This window comes from Leucopleurus acutus (genome assembly GCF_964270905.1).
Source record: "Leucopleurus acutus genome assembly, chromosome: 5".
Taxonomy (NCBI): domain Eukaryota; kingdom Metazoa; phylum Chordata; class Mammalia; order Artiodactyla; family Delphinidae; genus Leucopleurus; species Leucopleurus acutus.
The window spans coordinates 36,240,486-36,253,662 of record NC_139147.1 but is presented as its reverse complement, the minus strand read 5'-3'; positions in this window follow the sequence as shown (position 1 = coordinate 36,253,662).

Below are 13,177 nucleotides of genomic sequence, written 5' to 3'. Positions count from 1 at the left end.
TGATTGTGTCTCTCCTACCATCTTGTTGTGGCTTCTTTGTCTTTGGATGTAGGGTATCTTTTTTGGTAGGTTTCAGCAGTTTTCTGTTGACGGTTGTTCAGCAGTTAGTTGTGATTTTGGTGTTACTATAATAAGAGTGAGCTCATGTTCTTCTACTCCACCATCTTGTCTAATTGATTATTTAAATTTGATTTTGCTTTATTCCAAATGCATAGAAAACTATCTAGCACTATTCACTGCACAACTCTTTATTTAAAATGTTTGTTTCTATTTACCTGAAACAAAAATTATATATGATATATATTCTTATAAATGTATAACTGCAGCCTGCTACAATTTTAATTGTCTAGTAATGAATTTACTGAAATTCTTTCTACTACTTTAGACCCAACATAAAGTAGCAGCAGTAGACCCTTCATATCACATAGTTATTTAATATTATATCTGGAATTAACCTAGCTCATACAATCTTAGTTATTAATCATGATATATTTTGCCTTTTATGGAATTGAATGTAGGTTTTGCAATTCCACTTGCAGCATATAGTTATTTTACTTCCTTAAATAATTTTTGATCTTGACTGTCAAGAATTTTTTTACCCCGGAGAGACACATATTAATATTTTTCCTATGGTTTGTCCTGAATAATCACAATAATTTTGAACATTTATTCAATGCTAGCTGAGGTATTTCCTGCTTGCCCTGTCCGTATTAAAATATCTCAAAAAAGATAATTCTATTACAAATGTTGATACTTGAAACACTGATTTGTTGGTCAAACTTGACCTTTATTTAAGGAACATATATGAAAATATGTGAAGTATTTTCTTTGATACAGATAAACAAACCCAGACTGTAATAGGATCAAGTTAGTTTTCTAACTTTCTAAGTCTAGGCATCAACTTTCTAAAGATGGCTTCGAAGTACCATGTAAAAATTATTCGGTCATGATGACCAGATAACATGTTGAAAATCACGAGCTCCATAAAATCCTCAAAAAAATTTTTGCCTTATAAATGGATGATTTGCATGGTAAAAACAATTACACAAAAACACACAGAAATGTGGAGAAATGTGGCTGTACTTTAGCACATATCTTTAGGAGATTAAGGAACCTGTCATGAACCTATTTGGGACAGAATTAATTTCTTATTTTAATATAAAACAACAATTGAGTTTTATTTAGGATCTCTATAACAATAAGCAGTGATTCAGTAAGGTACAAAATAGTTTGTTGGTGTTACACTGAAATCCTACTAAATCAGATTACTTAGAGATCCCTAATAGGAGGGAATCACTTGTGTAGCTTATAAGGAAGAATGCACTACTAATGATATGACAGATATTGTCTTGGAAAATTTTTAATATACCTTATAATTCTATATATAATATACATTATATATAAAATACTGAGGATTCAAGGATTCTTTTTATGATAAAATGTTGGCAATGCTTTCACATCTTCCATGCTAATAATTGGACATGGTGAAAATCAGAAATGATAAACAAGAATGGGGTGAATAGTCTATAGAACCCTACTGTTTGATTAATATCATATATTGAGTGGGAATGTGATTTAGTTCAGTGTATGTAGACACTCATCCAGGAGTATAACAAGGTTGTGAAAGATTGGTATGGACTCCTGTTGAGTTTATAATCTGTAAATGTTAAGTGTTCAAGGCACACTACCTAGCTGTTCATAACAAAAGTCAGACAGCTACTAGAATTTAGTTAATTGTACATCATTGAAGTTCAGCAAAAATTTAGTAAGTGCATTATGTTGCAAATATTATGCTAATGGAAAGATACAAAATTATTGTCATAATCAATTTGTGACCTTTTAGAATTTATAGGCTTCTTGATTATTATACCTGGAAATGCAGTATATTTATTTTATTAAGAACCAGACTGTTATCAATGCTTTCTTCTGCTACTTTGTTCACCTATATGCCATGATAAATCCTTATCAATGTAAGGAATGGAAAAAGTGTAAGTATTCCCTGGGATATATCTATTGTGCAAAGAACACTTACATGTGTAAAGCCAATATATTTGCATGTTTGATAGATTTATCCTTCAAAAAATATGCAGCAAGCACTTCATGTTTTAAATAACTTTTCTCCTCTCCCTACTTTTGGGAGACTTACTTATTTTTTTTATTGTATTAGGTACTAAAATGAATCAATTTTTCAGGGATAAATACACAAAATTTCCTCATTATGGTATAAAAGAAATACCAGTTGCTGAATAAAGAATATAATTTTCTAAGAAATATAATAGCTAACTAATCTGTTGACTTAAATCTGCTATAAAATATCTTCAGGTGAGACAAATCATACTTAGATGATTGCTTTGGTATTCCTAGAATTAGAACAAGAACTGTTTACATAATGTATATTGGAGTTATACATTTAATGACTTTTAGTAAAGATAACCTATTTTCATTAAAATATGAAAGGTTGAGTCCTCTGGCTAGGGATAATTCTACAAAAGATACTGTTTTGATGGGTTTTTCTTAGATCTTCTCTTATTCTTTTCCATATTATTTTTATGATTAATCCTTTATTAGAATGGGTACTTTGTGCTTTATATATGTTTAAACTTGTATTGCCAATAACCAAATATTGCCCTGGCCTACTATTTATGTATGTATTGTTATGTTTTTTCCAAACTTTGTGCTACTTAGACATTCTTGTATGAATGTATTGCAAGTAGGCTCTTTACCCTTTATTAAAAACTATATGTCTATTGAAATACCAATTTTATACCATGATACAATAATAGAGAAAAAAATTACCTTTACCCTTCTTCTATTAAGTGTACAGAAATCTGTAAAACAAACATGAAATCATAATTTTAAGAATAGAGAACAGACAGCTCAGAACAATGATTCTGAGTAAAGCGAAACAAAGGGAGGTGAGTGCTATGATTGTTCCAGTATACTGCCTAGAGGGAGATTTCAGGCTACAAGGAAATAGAACCCAGTCAGAGCCCAGTGGTCTCCCTGAATTGAGGAGAGAGACTCCATGCATTAGAGAGCCCAAAGCAGCTACAATTTGTAGGCCAAAGATTACCAGAGGTAAAAGAGCCACAGAATGATGAAGCTCAAAAAGGAGTGCAGAAGAAGTCACTAAAATCTTTGAGGATTTATCAGTATTTGTGTGAGGATGAATTATCTAATACCAGTGAAGGACTACCCGAAAGTTGTAGGTAGAACAATCCCCAGACCTCAAACATGGTTGGTGATTGATTGTTTATATTCCAAACAGCAAGACCTCTTAATGTATACAATGATGAGTAGTGTCTGCATAATGGTGTTGTCTTATTAGTGAGACTGAATTGCTCTTGATGTAGGCTGTCCTAAACCTACTCCAAAAAATTTAAAAGAAACTTCTGGAAGAATCAAAGGAATTCCATAACTTCATCAAAGAAAAAAAAAATCCCAATGTTGTTTAAAGGGATGAAACCAAATCCACGAAAAATTCAGAAAGCACACGACCCAATTTTAAAAAATATGGTAGAAAATGAGTCAACAAAGAAAACTACCTATAGTCAGAAGAAAAAGCAGTCAATAGAAATAATCCCAAAATGACACAGATGATAAAATTGGCAGACAATGATATTGAGTACTATTATAAATATACTGAAAATTATTACCTATAAATATATGCTAAAACTCTCTTATTCATATCATTAGCCTAGGCAACTTCCCTGAGAGCAAAATGTATAATCAGCTGTTACTCAGAGTTTCCACCTAGATGTTTAATAGGCATCCAATTTTAATATGTCAAAATTAAATTCATGATTTCTCAACATCAATCCTGTTACTGATCTGCTCCATCTTAAAAACCAACAATTATATTTTTATCTACAAAATTTTGAGTCAGTGTTAACTTCTCTCTTGTACCCCTACTTTAATCTATCAGGAAATTCTGTCAGGTCTAACTTCAAGTTACATCTTGAACCCTTTTTGTATCATTCCTATTACTATAGCATAAGCTACATTCATGTCTTGCCTTATTTATTGTGATATCCACAATAGTTTTCTACAAAATAGCTTATATTTTACTTTATTAAAAGGCAAAATATACATATAGCTGATTTACTTTGTTATACAGCAGAAACTAACACAACACTGTAAAGCAGTTATACTCCAATAAAGATGTTTAAAAAAAGGGAAAATTACTTTGAAAACATCAAATTTGTTCATAGTTCTAATACTGCTAAAATAGAAATTAGTTCCCCTTTTTATTTGTTCTATACAGTGTCTTTCATAATATGTCTTTCCACATTAAGTGAAATATTTTATGAAAAATTCTTTGGTGGTATTTAATAAGATAAGCTATGATAACATCATTGACATTCTTTGTTCATTAATAATAGAGTAGGGAAAGTCTTTTCTTGAAAGAATAGTTTGATACTCTTTGAAAACACATGCCCCACAACTTCTTAAATTTATTTCTTAAATATTGTATTCCATGGAATGAAAAATAGACATTTGAGTATTTTTCATTTTGGAAAATTTACCTAATGATTATTTGTTACCAAATTTTAAAAAGCATTTTAAAATAGTTACTAATGATTTTCCATTACTTTCACTTCTTATTATAAAGAGGCCCTGAAAAAAATACAAATGTGGGTTCTACACAGATTTGATGGATTTTTCTGAGATCAGAAATATGTTTCTACACATCTGATACATTCATGTGCAGTGGCAGGTTTTATATTATTCTCATTGTTTAGACCCTTTGATATATTGTACACCTATGTACAAGTTTCCTCAACATTAAAAGTATGTCAGTGTTATCAAAACAAACACCTATATTATTAGGTTGGAATTTGTTTAAAGGAATAGCTTCTTGGCATGGTTTAATATTTTAGTAATGTCATGATTTATTTTGATACTCTATATGCAATAGGCATTTTTAAAATGTCAAATTTACAAAAATCCCTATTAATTAATCTATCAACTGGTCAGCAATAAATCCTTGAGTCTATACATATTCCAAAAGTATAGTGGTTCTTCCCTGGTGGTACAGTGGTTAAGAATCCACCTGCCAATTCAGGGAACACAGGTTCGAGCCCTGGTCCGGGAAGATCCCACATACCACAGAGCTACTAAGCCTGAGCGCCACAGTTACTGAGCCTGCACTATAGAGCCCATAAGCCACAACTACTGTACCTCATGCACCGCAACAAGAGAATCCACTGCAGTGAGAAGCCCGCGCACCTCAACAAAGAGTAGTCCCCGCTCGCCGCAAATAGAGAAAGCTCTTGCACAGGAATGAAGACCGAATGCAGCTATAAATAAATAAATAAATAAATTTACAAAAGTATAGTGACTATTTCTTTCTAATAATATATGTTTTGGATGTGAATAGGTGGACTGGTCTGGACATCAGCAAGAAAGAAGAAATGCTATAGAGTGTAACTTGTTTGGGATCACCTGAGAGTATCAGCCATTCAGCTCACTTTAAGTGCTCACTGAAGCACAACATCTGACAATCTGGGACAGTCACCCACTGCTGAGAATCAACAAAAGCAGCAATGTCAGAACTCACCAGTGCAACTGGCAAATCTTTCAGATTGTCATACTCTTTTCCCCTCAGGGAGAGCCCTTAGAGATGGTACATGTTGTCACTTGTAAAATTAGAATTTTCTTATAGAAGTTCATCCTGATGCCATGTCTTTAAGTCAATGTGGAAAAAGAAAAGAAACCAGAAAAAAAAAAAAAACTAATATAAAACCTTACGATTTTCCAGGAGAACAGACAGACACAATTATGAGAGGAAGAAAAACTAAACAAATATAAGAATATTGTATTGATCTGAGGAAAGACATGAGTATGCATTGAAAGGGCTCAGTAAGTTTCAAGATAGATTAATAAGAAAATATATACCTGGGCATTTCTGTTAAAGTTTTATGAACTCTAAGCATAAAGAGTAAATCATATGTTTCTAGAGAGAAAGTAGAAAATTTCTGCAAAGTAAAATGTTTCTTTTATCATTAGACTTCCACCCACAACATTGGGAGGTGAAATTGAAGGAAATGACTTCTGTATTCTAAGATACAGTAACTCACTCTAAAAATTATAAGACTAGCTAAGGTATAGTTATTCTGTTAGAAAGAAATAAAGAAAAGCATCATAGACAAAAATTCAGATTTTTCTGTCACCCAAGTACCTGAACTGAGGCATACATTTCTGAAATAGCTAATAAAACAACAAATGACCTCAAAAGAAATGAAGAACAAAGCATGGAGATAAATGAATCTTGATATACATACATTTGCATATCTCTAGCTCTACAGCTGAAAGATAGATAGATACAGATATAGATATAGGTGAATTTAAAGATATGTCAGAATTATATAAATAGAAGGGACATAGTAAAAATAAAATGATAATAACTGCATAACTGACTTGGCAAAATTTAGGAGGTGAGGAAGGAGGGTTACAGGAAACCTTTCAGGAACCTCATTGAGCAAACAATAAAGGAGGGAAACAGAGGAAGGAAGGTAAATGTCACCTAATCTTTTTATGTGTACATAGTATGTGGGAGCTTGAATAGTATATTGTGTGAAGCAAAGCACCTGAAAGGAAGAAACAGTTCTATCTTGTTTACAAATAATATTAGAATCATCTGTAACTGTTCAAGGGTACAGAGAAAATTATTGTATTCATGAGGAAACAAGGTACAAGGATGGAGAAAAAACAGGAAAATACATCTGAAATTTCACAGGTTTCAGAGTTATTCTAAATATAACCATGATATCCTGCTAAATAAATAAGAACATGCCTAAGGGTACTACTGGTCATGAATTTAAAGGGAGGCTACTCAGCAGGTCTGACTTTCCCTAGTTACATTCAGCTGCAGAGGTACAGATGTGGAATAGACAAGGTTCAGAGTTTACCAAAGGCTAAATTTCCAGGAAAACAAAATAGTCAAAAGAGCTGAAAATATATGTATGGGAGATATTATAATAGGTTGGCTATAAAACAAGAGATGTAAAAGGGGAGAGAAAGAAGGATAAAGTGGTAGAATCACTGAATTTTAAGTCTTGGTAAAGTATAAGTATTAATGGAGTTGAGGCACTGAAGGATGTGTTAGAAAAAACTAGAATATGATCATTAGAGATTGGAGGACCTGAGATAGATTTTTGAGAGTGCTGCTGTTGGTATAAACACAGGTTTGAGGATGACCATAAGAGGTAATGACTAAGGTAAGATGGAAAGATGATTGAAGAAGCGAGGTTCAATAAAATGAAAGTGGATGATTGTAAGCTTTACCTTCATGGATGCTAAAGTAACCAGAAAATAGAAAATAAATAGGCACTTGAAATTAATAGCAGACATTAATATATACTAGAATTTTAAAAAGGCAAAAGAAATGTGACATAAAGCCCTAACTAGAAATTTATATACAGCTTTTTAAGCCAGATACATCAAATGTACAAAGTATGACCAAGTAAATAGAGGAACTGGGTAATAGTCATTCAATTTAATTTACACATATATTAACATACTTACATAGCTCATAGAATATATACACAATTTTGCATGTTTGATAGACTATTACAAAAATGATTATAGAAACGTGACTATTGAATGCTTTTTTTAAAAAATAGTTTTTCAATATTGAGGATTTTCAAAGGAAAATAACATGTTCTGGGGAAATTTCTAAAATACTGCCTGTTAATACATATCATTTTTGTACTTTTCCTCTTGCCTACTTTTATTGTATACCACTTTTAAAACAAAGCCGATTTTTAAAAAAATCCAAACTGGAAAAGAAGTAAAACTGTCACTGTTTGCAGATGACATGATTCTATACATAGAAAATCCTAAAGATGCTACCAGAACGCTACTAGAGCTCATCAGTGAATTTGGTAAAGAGGCAGGATACAATATTAATACACAGAAATCTCTTGCATTTCTATACACTAACAATGAAAGGTCAGAAAGAGAAATTAAGGAAACAATCCCATTTACCATCATATCAAAAAGAATAAATCTACTAAAGGAAGCGAAAGACCTGTACTCAGAAAACTATAAGATACTGATGAAAGAAATCAAAGATGACACAAACAGATGGAAATATATACTATGTTCTTGGATTGGAAGAATCAATATTGTCAAAATGACTATACTACCTAAGGCAATCTACAGATTCAATGCAATCCCTATCAAATTACCAATGACATTTTTCACAGAACTAGAACAAATATTTTTTAACTTTGTATGGAAAGACAAAAGATCCAATAGCTAAAGCAATCCTGAGAAAGAAAAATGGAGCTGGAGGGCTCAGGCTCCCTGACTTCAGACTATACTAAAATCTACAGTAACCAAAACAGTATGGTACTGGCACAAAAACAGAAAGATAGATCAATGGAACAGGATAGAAAGTCCAGAAATAAACCCACACATCTATAGTCAACTAATCTATGACAAGGAGGCAAGTATATACAATAGAGAAAAGACAGTCTCTTTAATAAGTGCTGCTGGGAAAACTGGACAGCTACATGTAAAAGAATAAAATTAGAACATTCTCTAACACCATATACAGAAATAAACTCAAAATGGATTAAAGACCTAAATGTAAGGCCATATACTATAAAACTCTTAGATACAAACATAGGCAGAACACTCTTTGGACTCACCTCCTAGAGTAATGAAAATAAAAACAAAAATAAACTCAGCCATAAGAAAGAACAAATGACATTTTCAGCAACATGGATGAATCTAGAGTTTATCATACTAAGTGAAATACGTCAGACAGACAAAAACAAATATATGATATCACTTATTTGTGGAAACTAAAACAATGATAAAAAAGAACATATTTACAAAACAGATATAGACTCACAGACTTCAAAAACAAGCTTATGGTTCCCAAAGGAGAAAGGCGGAGGGAGGTATAAATTGGGAGCTTGAGATTAACATATACACACTACTATATATAAAATAGATAATCAACAAATATCTACTGTATAGCACAGGGAACTCTACTCAATATTCTGTAATAAACTTTATGGGAATAGAATCTGAAAAAGAATGGATATATGTACATTCATAACTTAATCACTTTGCTGTACACCTGAAACTAACACAAAATTGTAAATCAACTATACTCCAATATTAAATAAAAATTAAATTAAAACCAAAATATCCCTGTAGCTATAAATTTCTATTTTCTTTATATTTCTTGTCTTATCTGCAATCACTTTACTTTCCATGCTTTTCACTCAAGCCAGAGTAATTTTTCTCTAGCCACCTGGCTTCTCTTTTTACTTTAGTATACAAATTATTAAAGTCCTTATTTATTAACAGTTTCTTCTAACGTAAGTAATTTACTCATCAATGTCATATCTCTGATGATTGTCTGTCATTTTATTTTGTAGTTCTAGATACCTTGTTCAAATTTAAAATTAAGACGTCATCCCAGAAGTGGCTGCCTGTATTCATTGTTTTCTTTTTTTGAAGTACAATAGCACTACAGCTCTAGATTACAGTTCTTCCAGTTATGGCTGCTTTAACTCTTAAGCAGCAATATCTAGGAAATAGATATACTCTTGATGGTGAGAAGTATAATTTACAAATTTACCATTTTCATTTGATTCATACATAAAAATTTTGTTGCAATTTCCTTCTCCATTTTTCCTGATTTTCTGAAAATCAGGAGTTCTTCTTCCTGATCTTTTCTCTCTCTACTCAGTATATGATGTGTTAGCTTTTAATTCCCTATCTATATCCCTTCCTTCTAGAACACCTAGAGTCTTTTCTGTTTCATTGAAAAAATTCTTACTAATATGGTATTTAAGTCATCTCATTTTAGGTTACACTCATCGAATCACCTTTTATCTGAGGTACATGTCACTTAAAGCTCATAGTCTCCTTTGTCATTTAAAGGTGTGGAATAAGGGATATTAATACATGGTTGCTCTTGGAATAAAAGGAAGAGAAAGAGAAATTTAATTCACCTAGACATGGAACAGTCTAAAATGGCTTAAAGACAAAAAGGTTACCAGGTTACAAAATCACAAAATACTTTATATATAAACCTATTATTTGTACTGATTGGTGAAAAACATCTTTGATGACCTAATGTACTTATATGCTTAATAAATGTATTCGTTGCTACTTAATTATAATCATTTCTAAGGCACCAGCTAAAAACACTATCCTAGATAATGTAAATTATAATAAACAAACATTAATCCAAGCTGGGCATGATGCCCAGAGAACCAGCTTAGTGAAAATTGTCAATGAGCTCCAAAAAAGGGAAGCTAGTGAAAAAAGGCTGCTACATATGAAATATAAACAGGTATACACACAATCTTTTCATTTTACTAATAAACAAGAAGCATTTTTGCACACTATGGAGCCCAGCAACTGCTTGTTTAAAACTGGCTTTGTCCTTGACTAAGTTTATAAACCCTTTATAAGAATGAAAACTGGGCTTCCCTGGTGGCGCAGTGGTTGAGAGTCCACCTGCCGATGCAGGGGACACGGGTTCTGTGCCCCGGTCTGTGAGGATCCCACATGTCGCGGAGCGGCTAGGCCCGTGAGCCATTGCCTCTGAGCCTGTGCGTCCGGAACCTGTGCTCCACGACGGGAGAAGCCACAACAGCGAGAGGCCCACGTACCGCAAAAAAAAAAAAAAAGAAAGAAAGCTAAAATTTAAATTACTATAAATCTGGGGAGATAAAAGTACAATTTTACAAGAACTGCAGTTTCAATTGAAACCTTATAATAGTGGAAAACAGGACTTTATAGGGAACCATAGCTAGCACTATCAGCAACCAGTAGCAAAGAATATCATAGAGAAATTTAATTTCCCTCCAGAATCTTAAGGTATCAGGGTGATCTTGTCATTGCTTTTCTTTCCTCACACACTTTGAGTGATAGTAGCCTTATTATCAGTGAAATATCTTCCAGAAACCACTTGAGAACAAAGGTTAATCTGAAATGTAATATAAAGGGGGAAATTACAAGAGAGAAACATGAAGTTACTATTATTCATTCTACATGGAGCTGAATACTCTCGTATCAAAAACAATGTTTTAAAACTTAGTACATTGTTAAAATCATAAAAATCTGATGTAATGCACAAATGAAGACTTTCTGATATAAGCCATAACTCTAATATGTTTGCAATATGCAAAAAAAGAAAGGTGGAGAGAGGAAAGAATGGGGAGGAGGAGGGGAAGGGAGAATGGTAGAGTAAAAAGAAAAAAAAGAAGATACAAGGAAAAAGGAAGGAAGGGAGGGAGAGAGGGAAGGAAGGAGTGAGGAAGGAAGAAGGGAAGGGGAGAGAGAAATTAAAACAGTTAAAAAGTACTGAAGACTAGAAATACTAACTATAGGAAGTAACTCAAATAAAAGGCAGAGACTAGGAAAGGACTATAAGATCAAAATTGCCACTAATAACCCCACTGGTTACTAGTGAAAAAAATAACCTGATTTATGATGCCACAATTTTTAAACAAAAAACTTAATACAGATGCAGGATAAAATTATATCCATATATGCCTGAACCTGCTACAGATTCTTCAGAGTGAGGGAATTTGTACAAGTTAGTATGTCATGTATAGGGTTATATCCTTGTAGATATTAAACTTAAGTAACCAATGAAAGGCTTTATAGCAAATGCTATGTGAATAATTTTAAATATGTTATTTATTATTCATTTTATTAGTGAAACAATAATTTTCTTATTATATTATATTTTAATTATATTTTCACTAAAATAAAGCAAGCCATGATAAGTAAAAGTTTGAAAAATAAAAGCACACCCACAAAACTGTGAATTGTTTATATGTGAGACTGTTTTAATGAGGTATTAAATATCTCATAGTGATGTAGAAAACTATGCTAAAATTCCATTGGATCTTTCAGGTTTCATCAGCCTTTATTCCATTAGTGATTTATAGACACTAGTGCCTGATAACTCTGTGTCCATTCCTCTATATGATCGCACAAGAACATGTCTAGCTATGCAAATTTGAGAATAATCTTTCTGAAATGTCTGCAATCATCAAATAAACTAATGAAGTTCTAATATTTTTAGATTAGGTGAGCATTATGAGATTGTGATTAAGAAAAATATATTGCTAAAATAATCAATACAAGACAAAATAGTTTTTACACAAAGTTTTACTTTGTATAGAACCTGTAACACCAACAATTTTTTTTAATTGAAATATAGTTGATTTATAACATCATATTTGTTTCAGGTATACAACATAGCAATTCAACATTTTTGTAGATTGTATTTCATTTAAAGTCACCACAAAGTAATGGCTATATTTCTCTGTGTTGTATAATACATCCCTGTAACCTATCAATTTTATATATACTAGTTTATACCTCTCAATCACCTACCCTCATTCTGTGTCTTCCCTTCTTCTCTCTTCCCACTAGTAACCATGAGTCTGTTCTCTATACCTGTGAGTCTCTTGTTGTTTTGTTATATTCATTTGTTTTATTTTTTAGATTTTACAAATAAGTGATAACATATAGTATTTGTCTTTCTCTGTCTGGCTTATTTCACTAAGCATAAAAGTCTCTAGGTCCATCCATGTTGTTTCATTCTTATGGCTGAGTAATATACCATAGTGAGAAATATATATATACATACATACATATATATATATATACACACACATACATACCTCGCAATTATGTAGCAAACTGCTAAAATTATATACTGGAATATATATATATATATATATATATATATATATATATATATATATATTATATATCACATCTTCTTTATTCAGCAGTTGATGGGCACTTAGGTTCTTCCATATCTTGGCTATTTAAGCAATGCTACTATGAACGTTGGGGTGCATGTATCTTTTTTTTTAAATTTTATTGGAGTATAGTTGATTTACAATGTTGTTACTTTCTGCTGTACAGCAAAGTGAATCAGTTATACATATATCCAGGCTTTTTTGGATTCTTTTCTCATATAGATCATTACAAAGTATTGAGTAGAGCTCCCTGTGCTATACAGTAGTCCTTATTATTTATCTATTTTATATGTAGTAGTGTGTATATGTCAATCCCAATCTCTCAATTTATCCCTTTCCCCCTTTCCCCCCAGTAACCATAAGATTGTTTTCTATGTCTGTAACTCTGTTTCTGTTTGGTAAATAATTTCATTTGTACCAAT